Source organism: Bos grunniens, chromosome 1, assembly GCF_055505025.1.
Source record: "Bos grunniens cultivar Pamir isolate PY7600 chromosome 1, Bosgru_T2T1.0, whole genome shotgun sequence".
Lineage (NCBI taxonomy): Eukaryota > Metazoa > Chordata > Mammalia > Artiodactyla > Bovidae > Bos > Bos grunniens.
This window is the reverse complement of record NC_141165.1, coordinates 92348631-92361506: the sequence shown is the minus strand read 5'-3', so window position 1 is coordinate 92361506 and position 12876 is coordinate 92348631. Positions and strand designations below refer to the sequence as shown.

At 38.4% G+C, this 12876-nt stretch overlaps 1 protein-coding gene across 2 annotated transcripts in view; it reads right to left on the bottom strand.

Annotated features, from left to right (window-relative positions):
- Nucleotides 1-12876, bottom strand: part of GPR156 (G protein-coupled receptor 156) — a 108747-nt gene that overhangs the window by 46016 nt on the left and 49855 nt on the right. The window contains exon 1 of one of the 2 annotated variants that reach the window (XM_086404317.1): nucleotides 100-211. The exons of the other annotated variant lie outside the window; for it this stretch is intronic. The gene's annotated coding sequence lies outside the window, so the exon portion shown is untranslated. Of the gene's footprint in view, nucleotides 1-99; nucleotides 212-12876 lie in introns of those variants that run through there. 2 annotated transcript variants of the gene reach the window in all.

The following is a 12876-nucleotide window of genomic DNA, read 5'->3' as shown; positions in this document are numbered from 1 at the left end:
CCTACTGATCAACAAACTTCTCCTAGGGCCTTCTTGACCCTGATTTCAAAGGTCCTGCAGGAGCGCTGGCTGCCCCAGGGTTTTCACCTGTCTTCTCACCTTCAGCTGGAATTTACCATACAGAGGAGACAGAGCGGAAGTCTGAGCCCCTTGGAGTGCCTTCAGCTGGGGCACTGCCTGCATCTTCCAATTATGATTGCTGGCCTAGACCTTGAGCCTTGGCAGGGTTCCTTTATGACTCCTGGCTCGACCTACTGGCTGGAACCCCAGACTGAATTCTTGTGACAGCTGGCTTTGGGCTCTTGGTTTCCATCATTGTCTAATGTCTCCAAGTCTTGGCCCCAGCAATGGCCTGGAAGTGTTTGCCCTAGGCTGTGACAGGAGTTGCATTTTCTGTCCTATAATCTGATGTGAAAGGAACAACTGTTAGGTAGGCTGTGTGTGTGTTTAAGCAGCTTTCATGGATTCACACTAAGGTTAATATCAAGGTAACATAATGTTGTGGAAAAGGCTTGGAAATCAGACTGACTAGATGGACTAGTTATGTGTGACAGGTGATCTGTTAACCAAGGTTGGGTGGCTTCTTCATGTCATCTGGCGAAAATAATGCTTATCCTTCTGAGTACTATAAGGGTTAGAGATAATGTATCTAAAGTAAAAAGCAGATAAGAAACCAGTGATAGAAAGTAAAAACTATTATGTTTATGTTAAATTATCTGACTGCTGATTTCATGATGTTTGAAGTACTGAAGGATCATGAAGCACCTCTGAATCATCAAAAATTACATTATGGTCAGAATCATCTGAATACATATTTTCTCTACTTCTTAGAACATTGATAATTATACAGAATAATATTAAAAAGAGTAGGCAATATCAATTATATATTTAATATGTGCTAGGCTGTGCTCACTCTATACTACCTAATGCAATCTTCACAGCATTCTGAGATACATAGTATCATTACCCTATTTAAAATATTTTTAAAAACTTATTTTCACTTTTTGTCCATGTCACCCAACATGAGGGATCTTAGTTCCCTGACCAGGGATCAAACCTGCACCCCCTGCAATGGAAGTGCATAATCTTAACCACTGGACCACCAGGGAAGTTCTAGAGGTCAACACTTCTTAATCCCACTCTCCATTTCCCCACCTAGGCCTATTGAGGAAAGATTTTCCTCCCACCCTCCTTGGGTCGGAAAATGCTGAGGAATAAGCTTTCACCTCCCTCTCCACCCCAGTACTGACTCTTCCCCGAGCAAGAAGGAGTCCATAGTCAGGCTGGAGAGAAGCGAACAGGCCCAGGCCATGTTCTATCAAGTGGTCTCGAAGGCAATTTCCACTCCACATCCCTCCTTTCCCATCTCTACTGGGCAGTGAACTCTCCTCCCTCCCTGGGTCCCACTTTAGTGTTGTGTCAGGCTTTCTAATTTAGCTTTCACCAGAAATCCCTGAATTTCTTTTTCTCAAAAGACTTTTTCTCTTGAAATTATTTGACTCACAGGGAATTGCAAAACAGAACAGAATTTCTATGTACCCTTCACCCAGCCTTCTCCAAAGATAACATATTATATTACTAGAGTATATTATCAAAATCAGGAAATTGACACCGGTGCAATACTATCAACTAAACTATAGACCTTATTTGAATTTCACTAGTGTTTACATGCACTCTGTGTGTGTGTGTGTATCTACAAAATTGATTACATGTATAGATTAATGTATTTACCACCATAATTAGGATACAAAATTGTTTCAGTATGCAAACAAAACCAAACCTCCTTCCAACTACCCTGTTTAGAGTCACACCCTTCCTCCAACCAGAACCCATGCAACTTCTAATCTGTTCTTCACTACTATAAATTCATCTCTTTAGAATACAATATAAATAGATTCTTACAGTATGTAACATCTTTTTTTTTTTTTTATGTAACATCTTGAGATTGGCTTTTTTTCTCTTGGCATAATGCCCTTGGGGTCCATCAACACAGTTGTTGCATGTGTTAACAGCTTGTTCCCCTTTATTGTTGGGTAGTGATCCACTATATGGGTGTACCACAATTTGTTTATCCATTCACCTGTTGAAGGATGTCTGGGTTGTTTCTAGGTTTTGATTATTACAAATAAAGGTGCTATAAACATCTGTGTACAGGTTTTTGTGTGAAGATAAGTTTTGATTTCTCTAGTAAATACCCAGGAGTATGATTGCTGAATTATGTAGTTAGTGTATGTTTGATTAAGTAGGAGTGCCCTTTTACCCACTAGCAATGTATGAGACATACAGTTTCTTTGCATCCTTGCTGACTCTCGCTCTTGTCAGTATGTGTGCTTTGGGCACATGCGTGGCACATGTCAGCCTTTAGAGTAGAAATTCTGGACACCTTCTGAATATCAGTGCTGTGTGTCTGTAGGCACTCTTAACTGGACTGAATCCTGGAGGGGAGTAGAATATATTTTAGGTTCTGAATTCTTATCAAGCATCTTCTGTATGCCAGACACTGTGGCAGGTGCTAGGAAATAAACAAAAATTTTGTATTTGAATTTGAGAGCTCAGTATGAAGCAGAGGATATAGATAAGTGAATAAGGAAATAAGATCATGAAACAATGTAGTTAAGTACTAAGAATATAGGCAAAGTGCTGCAGGCATTGATAAAGGAACTGTGCCTTAGAACAGTGGTTCTGGAAATTTTAGAATGGATAGGAATCACTTAAAAGAGTTTGTTTAAAGTACAGTACTGGTCATCCTCCTCCTGAGTGTCAGATTTAGTAGGGTCTATGGTAGGGCCCCAAGAATTTATATTTCTAACAAGTTCCCAGATGCTACTGATAATGCTGGTCCAGGCCCACATTTTGTTGGACTAGAGTTTGTCTTAAAGAGTGAAAAGGAGTTTATCAGGTGAAAAACGAGAAGAGTCATGAAATAAGGAAGAGCATGAGCAAAGGCCAGGTGATGAAAATGTAACCTTATTTAAAAGGAATAAACAGAAATTGTAGATTAAAGCTGGATTACAAAAAAAATGCTTACCTTAGGAGTTAAGTAGGCAATAGAGTCTATGTTTGAAAAAATGCTGACAAGAGGGCAGAAGTTGAATTGGAAATGGACAAGACCAGTTAGAGGGCTACTGCAAGAATTTAGATAAAAAGTAGATCAGGACTACATGTGAGCAATGGAGATGGATAATAGGAGGCCAATCTGAGAGACATTTCAGAGATTAAATGTCTAAGACCTGGAGACTAACTGAACGTGTAGGGAAACAAGGAAATCCAGAATGAGGAATGGATGGATAGTAGTGCGATTGGAGGTAGAAAAAGGTTAGTGGTAAGGTGTGAATCTGGTTTTTGGTCACCGAATCTGAATTGACTGAGGAACATCCATCTGACAATATCAACTATGAAGTTAGAATGTGGGGTTTGAAAAAGGCAGGGGCTAGGGATATGTCATTGGAGAAGGCGATGACACCCCACTCCAGCACTCTTGCCTGGAAAATCCCAGGAACGGGGGAGCCTGGTGGGCTGCCGTCTATTGGGTCGCACAGAGTCGGACACGACTGAAGTGACTTAGCAGCAGCAGCAGCAGGGATATGTCATAAGAGGGATTAAGGCCAGGTGAGGAGTACAGCATAAGAAGTAAGACTGATACACAGGATGATGGGCTTCCCAGGTGGCTCAGTGGTAAAGAAACTGCCTGCCAATGTAAGAGATGCGGGTTTGATCCCTGGTTGGGAAGATCCCCTGGAACAGGAATTGGCAACCCACTCCAGGATTCTTGCCTGGAAAATTTCATAGACAGTGGAGCCTGGCAGGCTACAGTCCACGGGATGGCAAAGAGTTGGACATGATTGAATGCATGCACACACACCCAGGATGATGTCAATCGTGAATGGGTAGGTAGAATACAGGAGCCAGTGACAGCACCTGGTAAGAAGCAGAGAGGTAAAACCAGGACAATTAGGTATAGTAAAGTTAAGAACAGAGAAGGTTTCAGAGGAACAGAGGAGATAGTTAAGTGTTATGTGGCTTGAGGCTAAACAGGATGATATCTAAAAAGAAATAAGTTGATATAACGACCTTGTCAAGGGTCATTTCAGTGGAATTAGGACATGGGTTGAAGAAAGAACTGGAGATGAGGAACTGGAGGCACCTAGTGAAGACCACTCTTTGAAGAAGCTTGGTGGAAATAGGAGGGAGAGGGCTGGGGCAATAGCTTCAGAGAAAGGCATGACCAAGAGGAAAATTTCTTCTGGAGGCCTTTAAAAGCCTCAAGAGGAATGTCAACCGTTCCCTGTGGCTAATCAATATTTATTTGTCTACCTGACCTGAAATACACAAAATACAGAAAACTATTTGATCAACTACTACTGGTCCATTTACAGGAGGCAATTTGAGTGTAGTAAGCACTCTGGTATCTTTCTCAATAAATTCAGAGGCACGTAATTAGTTTAGACTTACTGTTTTCGGTCTCTGAGCACTTTCTGTGCCCCATTATTAACAGCAAAGATCTGACTGTTATTCAAGCTCTTTCCTTTTAATAGATTTAAATAATCCCTTTATGTGTTTTGGACTCTCTTCAAAGGTGATTCTCAAAGTCTTTTTTCCTATTTTGTACCTAACCAGACACTCTGTGGGCTCCCTGATCTCCTCTGGGTAGCTTTTTACATTCTTTGAGAAATGTCTTTTTCCCTCCACAATAGCCACTATGACTGTCGCATTTTTTAAGTGCTTAGATTTTTTCTTTTTTTAATTCTCAGTTACTCTTTTCCTACACTTCTAATAAAATCTCTTAAAATAGTCTCCAATCTTCTTATGACTTTTCAAAAGCCCACTTTTCAATTGTCTCCTAGCTAATACCTCAAATTTTGTCAGTTTCCCTTTGAACCCTGGATAATTGAGACACTTTTTTTGGCTTATGGATTGAATGTGTCATGATAACTCATAATAATTGGCTCACACATGGTTACTTCCTAAAACCAACACCTGGTCACAAGACAAGAACCAGAGCCAGGACATTCTTCTAACTGTAGGTGGTTTGAAATCTTCTGTTATAGTAAAGTTCATTCCAGCAAAAATATTTGTTAAAAAGCTCTCTTCTATCTCTTGACCTGATCAAGCTTTTATAATTCACATTTAGTTCAGTTTTTAATACCTGGCATAATTTCTAAGTTTCTAAATCTTTACCATTTCTATACTGGTATCAACAGCTTGGTTACCTAGTCTTAGGCGCTGGTTTTCAAACACTGAAATCATCTGGAAAGTTGGAAAAAACTGCTGCTACTGTCCTACCCCTAGACATTCTCATTTAACTGGTCTAGGGTGAAGCCTGAGCATCAGGATTTTTAAAAGCTCCCTAGGAGATTCTAATATAATCCAATCACTGGTTTAAGTACATTCCTAAGACAAATAATCTAATTTTAAAAATAGTGAAAGGATTTGAATGGACATTTCCCCAAAGAAGATGCACAAATGATCAATAAATACATGAAAAGATGCTCAACATTATTAGCCATCAGAGAAATGCAAATCAAAACCACTTTTTACACACTAGGATGGCTAGAGGTAAAGAAGACAGATAATAACAAGTGTCAGCAATGATGTGGAGGGAACTGGAACCCTCAAAAATTGCTAGTGAGATTGTAATAAGCTATTTTGGAAAACAGCTTAGCACTTATGTAAACATAGAGCCACCATATGGCCCAGAAATTCTACTCCTAGATATACACCTAAGATAAAGGAAAACACAATGTCCACACAAAAACTTATACATGAATGTTCATAGCAGCCAAAAAGGGAAATAACCAAATATCTATCAACTGATGAAGGGATAAACAAACTGTGGAACAGCCATACAACAGAACATTATTCAGCCATAGAAAGGAAGGACGTGCTGCTTCATACTACAATATGGATGAACCTTGTAATCATTATGCTTAGATTATGCTAAGTGAAAGAAGCCAGATACAAAGGGCTACATGTTATATGACTTCATGTATATGTATTGTCCAGATCAGGCAAAATTCATAGAGATAGAAGGTAGACTAATAGTTGCTAGAGGCTAGGGGAGGGAAGAAATAAGGAAGAACTGCTAACAGGCATGAGGCTTCTTCTCAGGGTAATGAAATTATTCTGGAATTAGATAGTGATGATTATTCAACCTGTGAATGAACTAAAAACTACTGAACTGTACACTTTAAAAAGATGAAATTCATGGTATGTGAATTATATCTCAAAAGGATAAGTACAGTTTTATTGTTATGTGTTTGAGGAATTCTTACCCATGGAGTAAAGCCTCTCCTTGCCAATAACATTTCTATGTTACTATTGTTTGTTGTATATCTCACACCTCCTTCCCTTTCTTGTGAGAATCAAAAGTCAAGGTAAAGTCTCACAGGTTGCCAGAACAAAACATCTGGCGTTGGTCACCATTACTAAAGAAGGATATGAGAAAAATAAAATCTGGGGAAGGAAAGCTGAATGGCAGAGTCTCTACAGAATGAGGACAGACCATTCTGCAGTCTGCAGAGGGAAGACCAATGGGGACGTGATTGAAACCTATTTAATCACAAAGAGATCTCGTGTAAAGTGGAGGGAAATCCTGGAGTACTTGAAAGAGAGTACCATTTAAAGTTTCAGATGTGCAAAATTAGGACATGAAAATAAAGTGACAACTTCACAAAACAGGTAGTGATCTAAGGAAGATACTTCTCATTATTCCCTTGAGAGATACTCTAGGCAATAAAATACAGTTTTAAAGAAACGGTCCCATAATAGCGTATTTTATCAAAATAAGTCACAACTAATAGGATCTTTTACTTTTTGGCTTAAAATTTAGAAAATTTTTAATTATGTTAAAATGGAAATAAAATTACACACAATAAAACAACATAAAAGTTACCATCTTAACCATGTTTAAAGTGGTTTAACCATGTTTAAAAGATGTTTAAACATATTTAACCATGTTTAAAGCTCAGTAGTATGGAGAAGGCAATGGCAACCCACTCCAGTACTCTTGCCTGGAAAATCCCATGGACAGAGGAGCCTGGTAGGCTGCAGTCCATGGGGTCGCTAGGAGTCGGACACGACTGAGCAACTTCACTTTCACTTTTCACTTTCATGCATTGGAGAAGGAAATGGCAACCCACTCCAGTGTTCTTGCCTGGAGAATCCCAGGGATGGGGGAGCCTGGTGGGCTGCCACCTATGGGGTTGCACAGAGTCGGACACTACTGAAGCGACTTAGCAGCAGCAGCAGTATTAATTATATTGATGTTGTACAAAAATCTCCAGAACTTTTTCATCTTGCAAAACTGAAACTCTATATCCATCAAACAACAATTTCCTATTTCTCCCTCCCTTCACTCAGCCCCTAGCAGCAATCATTCTATTTTCTATTTCTATGAGTTTGATTACCCTCAATATCTCTATGAGTAGATGCACATAGCATTTGTCTTTTTTGAGTGGCTTGTTTTACTTAATGTCCTCAAGATACAACTGTGTTGTAACACGGGTCAATTTACTTCCTTTTTAAGCTGACTAATACTCAATTGCATGTATATCTCATGTTTTGTTTATCAATTCATCTATCAATGGACACTTGGATGGCTTGTTTTTTTGGGTGAGGAGTTCGGGGTGGAAGATGGAGCCAAACACTAAAGTTGATATCCAGAGGATTAACCTGTCTTCTAATAAGGTGCTTAGTATCACTCTCAGAGACAGAAAGATGGTCAGAATTGGGGCTCAAATGGTGGCTAAAAGTCAGACCAGAAGAATTTGAATTCAGGAATCTAGGCAGATGAGTAAGCTTAAGACACATAAACCAGATACTGGGAACATGAAAGGAAGAACAAGCAATGATAACTTAGGGATTGAACATGTAAGAATGTCTAAAATCAGAAGAACATTTTGAGGAAGACAAATACAGAAAAAGTCAACAAAATAGTGAGCTGTGCATGAGACTCAAAGTCAGTCAAGCCAAGTCAGGAAGTTCAGAAAATTAGGAGAGGACCCAGTGAATGAGGGGTGGTACCAAAAAGGGAGGGTATACTGCAGGCTAGTGCAGGTATCTACGGGAGAGGTCTAGGATTCTGGCTAGCAGTGCACCACCAGAGAGGAATGAACAGATTATGAACAGGAACAGGCTGCTCCCCCTTAGCCTCTGCCCTAGGGTATGCTGATTTGATAGAGAGATGGGGAAAATGAAAATAGATAAGCCAGACCCAGTAAATTCTGGAACTGACTTCCAACATCCAAAATGGTGTGGCTACTCTGATTTCCATTCAGGCTGGTGCAAATATTGGGTTGAATTTGGTGAGGCTTTAGGGATATCTAAAGGACGGCAAGAAGCGCAAGCGCAGCTGCAAGGAGAGCTACTCCGTGTACGTGTACAAGGTGTTGAAGCAAGTCCATCCGGACACCGGCATCTCGTCCAAGGCCATGGGAATCATGAACTCCTTCGTCAACGACATTTTCGAGCGCATCGCTGGCGAGGCATTGCACCTGGCGCATTACAACAAGCGCTCGACTATCACATCCAGGGAGATCCAGACTGCTGTGCGCTTGCTGCTACCTGGGGAGCTGGCCAAGCACACCGTGTCCGAGGGCACTAAGGGTGTCACAAAGTATACCAGCTCCAAGTAAATATAATATGCCTTGCTGCTGTTAACGGAGAAGGCAATGGCACCCCACTCCAGTACTCTTGCCTGGAAAATCCCATGGACGGAGGGCCTGGTGGGCTGTAGTCCGTGGGGTCGCTAAGAGTCAGACTTGACTGAGCGACTTCACTTTCACTTTCTTTCACTTTAGAGATATCTACACACTGGGGTTTCTTGGACTTCAGATACTGTTAGTTATAATCTGAAAGCTGTTAGTGGAAGCTGCTACAACACGAACTTGGTATTAATCTAGACCACTTATTTTCTTGTGCCTAGACTCAAAGATTGCCTAGATTCCAGGGGTAGGAACAAACTGAAAGTAAAGGGCGGGGGGACAGTTACAAAAAGAAGGGTACAGAAGTTAGAAGACAATCAGTTCTTCGCTCTACGGTCACGTTACTGGTCCACTGTGAAATTTCTCAGGATGAGACATAATTGTTCGGATGTTACATAAACAATATTACCAGTTTGTTTTTCTTTTCTCTCTGTCTTCTTTTAAAGAGTTTAGTGAATAAGTAAGATGTGCAGAAAAATACATGTTTCTATAAAACGATATTCAGAGATAAGCTTTTTAAATTTGCCAGCTCTTCTCTGCTGAGGCATGTTTTCCAGCAAACAAAATACATTAATAAATCTATCAGGGGCAGAGAGGCAGTGGGGGACAGCTGCAGCCATAGCATCCAGGAGTGACAATGATTAATTCCTACATCTGCTCAGCCAGATAGAAACAAAGGTCACTGTGCATAGATTAGCATCCTGATCACCACTTCCTCCCAACATGTGCACACACACATGCGCGCTGGAAAGTGGCATCTTTTTTCATTGATCATGGCAAAATTCAAAATTCCTAAAAAATGCTTACTATCTGAAAATCTCCCTCCCCTCAGAAAGCAAGCTCTTTAGTAGGAAAGAGTGGAATAGAATAGGATCAGCAACTGATTAATGTCAGATTACTGTCTAATCTTATTAACATCCAAATTAAGTGAAAATCTGATGCTCAGCTACATTTATGAAAGCAAAGAGAACAGGAAGTTTAAGAACAAATCCTGATGCAGTAATTTGATCAAAGTAAGAAAGGCTATTATGGTGAAACAGTTGAACACATGTGGACATCTGGCTTTATGGAAGGAAGCTGATTCATTGTCCTCCTGTTCAACATTCCCCTGAAGACACTGCCACTTCTTATTCATGACTCCTACACTTGTAGATCCCTGACAGGTTGACTTTTTAAAAAAATAATCTTGGGCTAGGAAAGGTATTTTTTAAGTGCACATGTTATAAATGTTTAGCTTAGTGAATTATCATAAAAGACATCTATGTAACTATCATCCAAGTCAAGAAGAACATTTTAATACCTCAAAATCTTCACTCATAATTATTACTCTTTCATTCCTCCCTAAAAGTAAACCACTGTCCTGCCTTTTTTCTTCACTAGCTTGACTTTTAATACTATAGTTATGCCTGCTTTTAAACTTTATTTAAGGGGAATCATAAAAGAATACATGTTCTTTTGTGGCTGGCTGGCTTTGTGAGATTTGGCTATGTTTCTGGGTGTTATTCATTTTCATTGCTGAATAGTATTTCATTGCAAGAAAATACCATAACTTATTTATTTCTTTTAATACTAAAGGACGGTTAGGGTGACTATAAAATAATGCTACTGTTAATTTCTTTATACAACCTTTTGCATAAATGTGTATACATTTCTCATGGGAATACTTTAGACTGGATTTTCTGGGTCACAAGGTATATGAATTGCTAATTTTAGAAGATACACCATGTAAGAAAAGTTTTAGAGATATAATGTACAACATGATAAATATAATTAACACTGCTATGTTACATATGAAAGTTGTTAACAGAATGACTCCTAGGAGTTTTCATCACAAGGGAAAAGTCTTTTTCTATTTCTTTAATTTTTTATCTATACAAGATGATGGAAAGTGCTATACAACTTATACAGTGATGTATGTCAAATATATCTCAATAAAACTGGAAGAAAAAAACTTTTCATAGGAAAAAAAAAAGAAGACATGCCAAACTACTTTCCAAAGCGGTGGTACCAGTTTGCATTCTCATCATGATCAGATAAGAATTTCATAGCTTCACATCTTTATCTTAACATTATCTTTAAAAATTTAAGGCATTTGATGTGTATCTCAATTTTAATTTTCTTTTCTCCAGCCACAGGCAACCACTAATATACTTTCTGTCTCTATACATTTGCCTGTTCTAAATATTTTATATAATGAAGTCATAAAATATATGTTCCTTTTCTCAAGAAGAGAAAGAAATCCAAACATAACATTAAAGAGAGTCTTCAAATCAAAAGGGAAGTCAACAAAAGAAAAAAGGAAAAAATTGAACTAAAAACCCCCAAAACAGTTAACAAAATTGCAATAAGTGCATACCTATCAATAATTACTTTAAATGAAAATGGATAAATGATCCAATCAAAAGACAGACTGGCTGAATGGATACAAAAACAACACCTGTATATATACTGTCTATAAGAGACTCGCTTTAGATATAAAGACACATACAACTGAAAATAGGGGCGGAGAAAAGGTATCCCATGCAAATATAAATCAAACAAAAGTTGGGACAGGAATACTTATATCCAAAAAAAAAAAATAGACTTTAAAACAAAAACTGTAGCAAGAGACAAAGGAGGTCATTATATAATCAAGGGATTTATCTAAGAAGAAAGTATAACAATTATAAATATATATGTGCCCAACATAGGAACACATATAAAAGATTTTATATATATATATAATATATACAGTAAGACATTATAAGACATATATATTATATATATATATATATATATATATAATAAGACATTCCATTTCAAATCAGCACGATACACAATCTTTTCAAGGGCACATGGACTATCTCCAGGATAGATCATTTGCTAAGCCACAAAACAAGTCTCAGTAAATTTACTTTATAAGAAAACTGAAGTCATATCAAGCATCTTTTCTGACCATAATACTATGAGAATAGGAATCAATTATAAGAAAATAACTGAAAAATACATAAACATGTAGACTCTACACATATACTGCTAAACAACCAATGTATCAGTGAAGAAATCAAAGAAATTTTTAAAAACCTGAAAACAAAAGAAAATGAAAACACAACAATAAAAAAAACTATGGGTTGCAGAAAAAGCATTTCTAAGAGGGAAGTTTATGGCAACACAGCTACTTTAGGAAACAAAAAAATCTTCAACAAACAACGTAACATTATACCTAAAAGAACTAGAAAAAGAAGAAGAAATAAAATCCATGTTAGTAGAAGGAAAGAAATCATAAAAGATCAGAGAAGAAATAAATGGAATAGAGATTGAAAAACAATACAAAAGATCAATGAAACTAACACCTCGTTCTTTGAAAAGATAAACAAAATTGATAAATCTTCTGCTGTCCGTGGGGTCACACAGAGTCGGACACGACTGAAGTGACTTAGCAGCAGCAGTAGCAGCCAGACTCATCAAGAAAAAAGGAGAGAGGGCCCAAATCAATAATATCAGAAAAGAAAAATGAGAAATTACAACTGACACCACAGAAATACAAAGGATAAGTGACTATTATAGGAAACTATTTTTATGCCAGTAAACAGACAGCCTAGAAGAAATGGACAAATTCTTAGAAACGTATACTCTCCCAACACTGAACCAGGAAGAAATAGAAAATAGGAACAGAACAATTACCAGTAATAAAATTGAATCAGTAATTTTAAAACTCTCAACAAGCAAAAGTCCAGGACCAGATGGCCTCATAGGTGAATTCTTTGCATTTTGAGAAGAGTTGACACCCATCCTTCTGAAACTATTCCCCAAAATTGCAGAGGAAGAAACACTTCTGAACTCATCCTATGAGGCCAGCATCAGTCTGATACCAAAAACCAGACAGATACCACAAGAAAAAAAATTACAGGCCAATAATACTGATGAACATAGATATAAAAATTCTCAACAAAATACTGTGCTTAGTTGTTCAGTAGTGTCCGACTCTTTGAGACCCTATGGACTGTAGCCCGCCAGGCTCCTCTGTCCATGGGATTCTCCAGGCAAGAATACTGGAGTGGGTTGCCATGCCCTTCTCCAGGGGATCTTCCCAACCCAGGGATTGAACCCAGGTCTCTGGCACTGCAGGTGGATTCTTTACCATCTGAGCCACCAGGGAAGCCCCAATAAAATACTAGCACCAAATTCAATAATA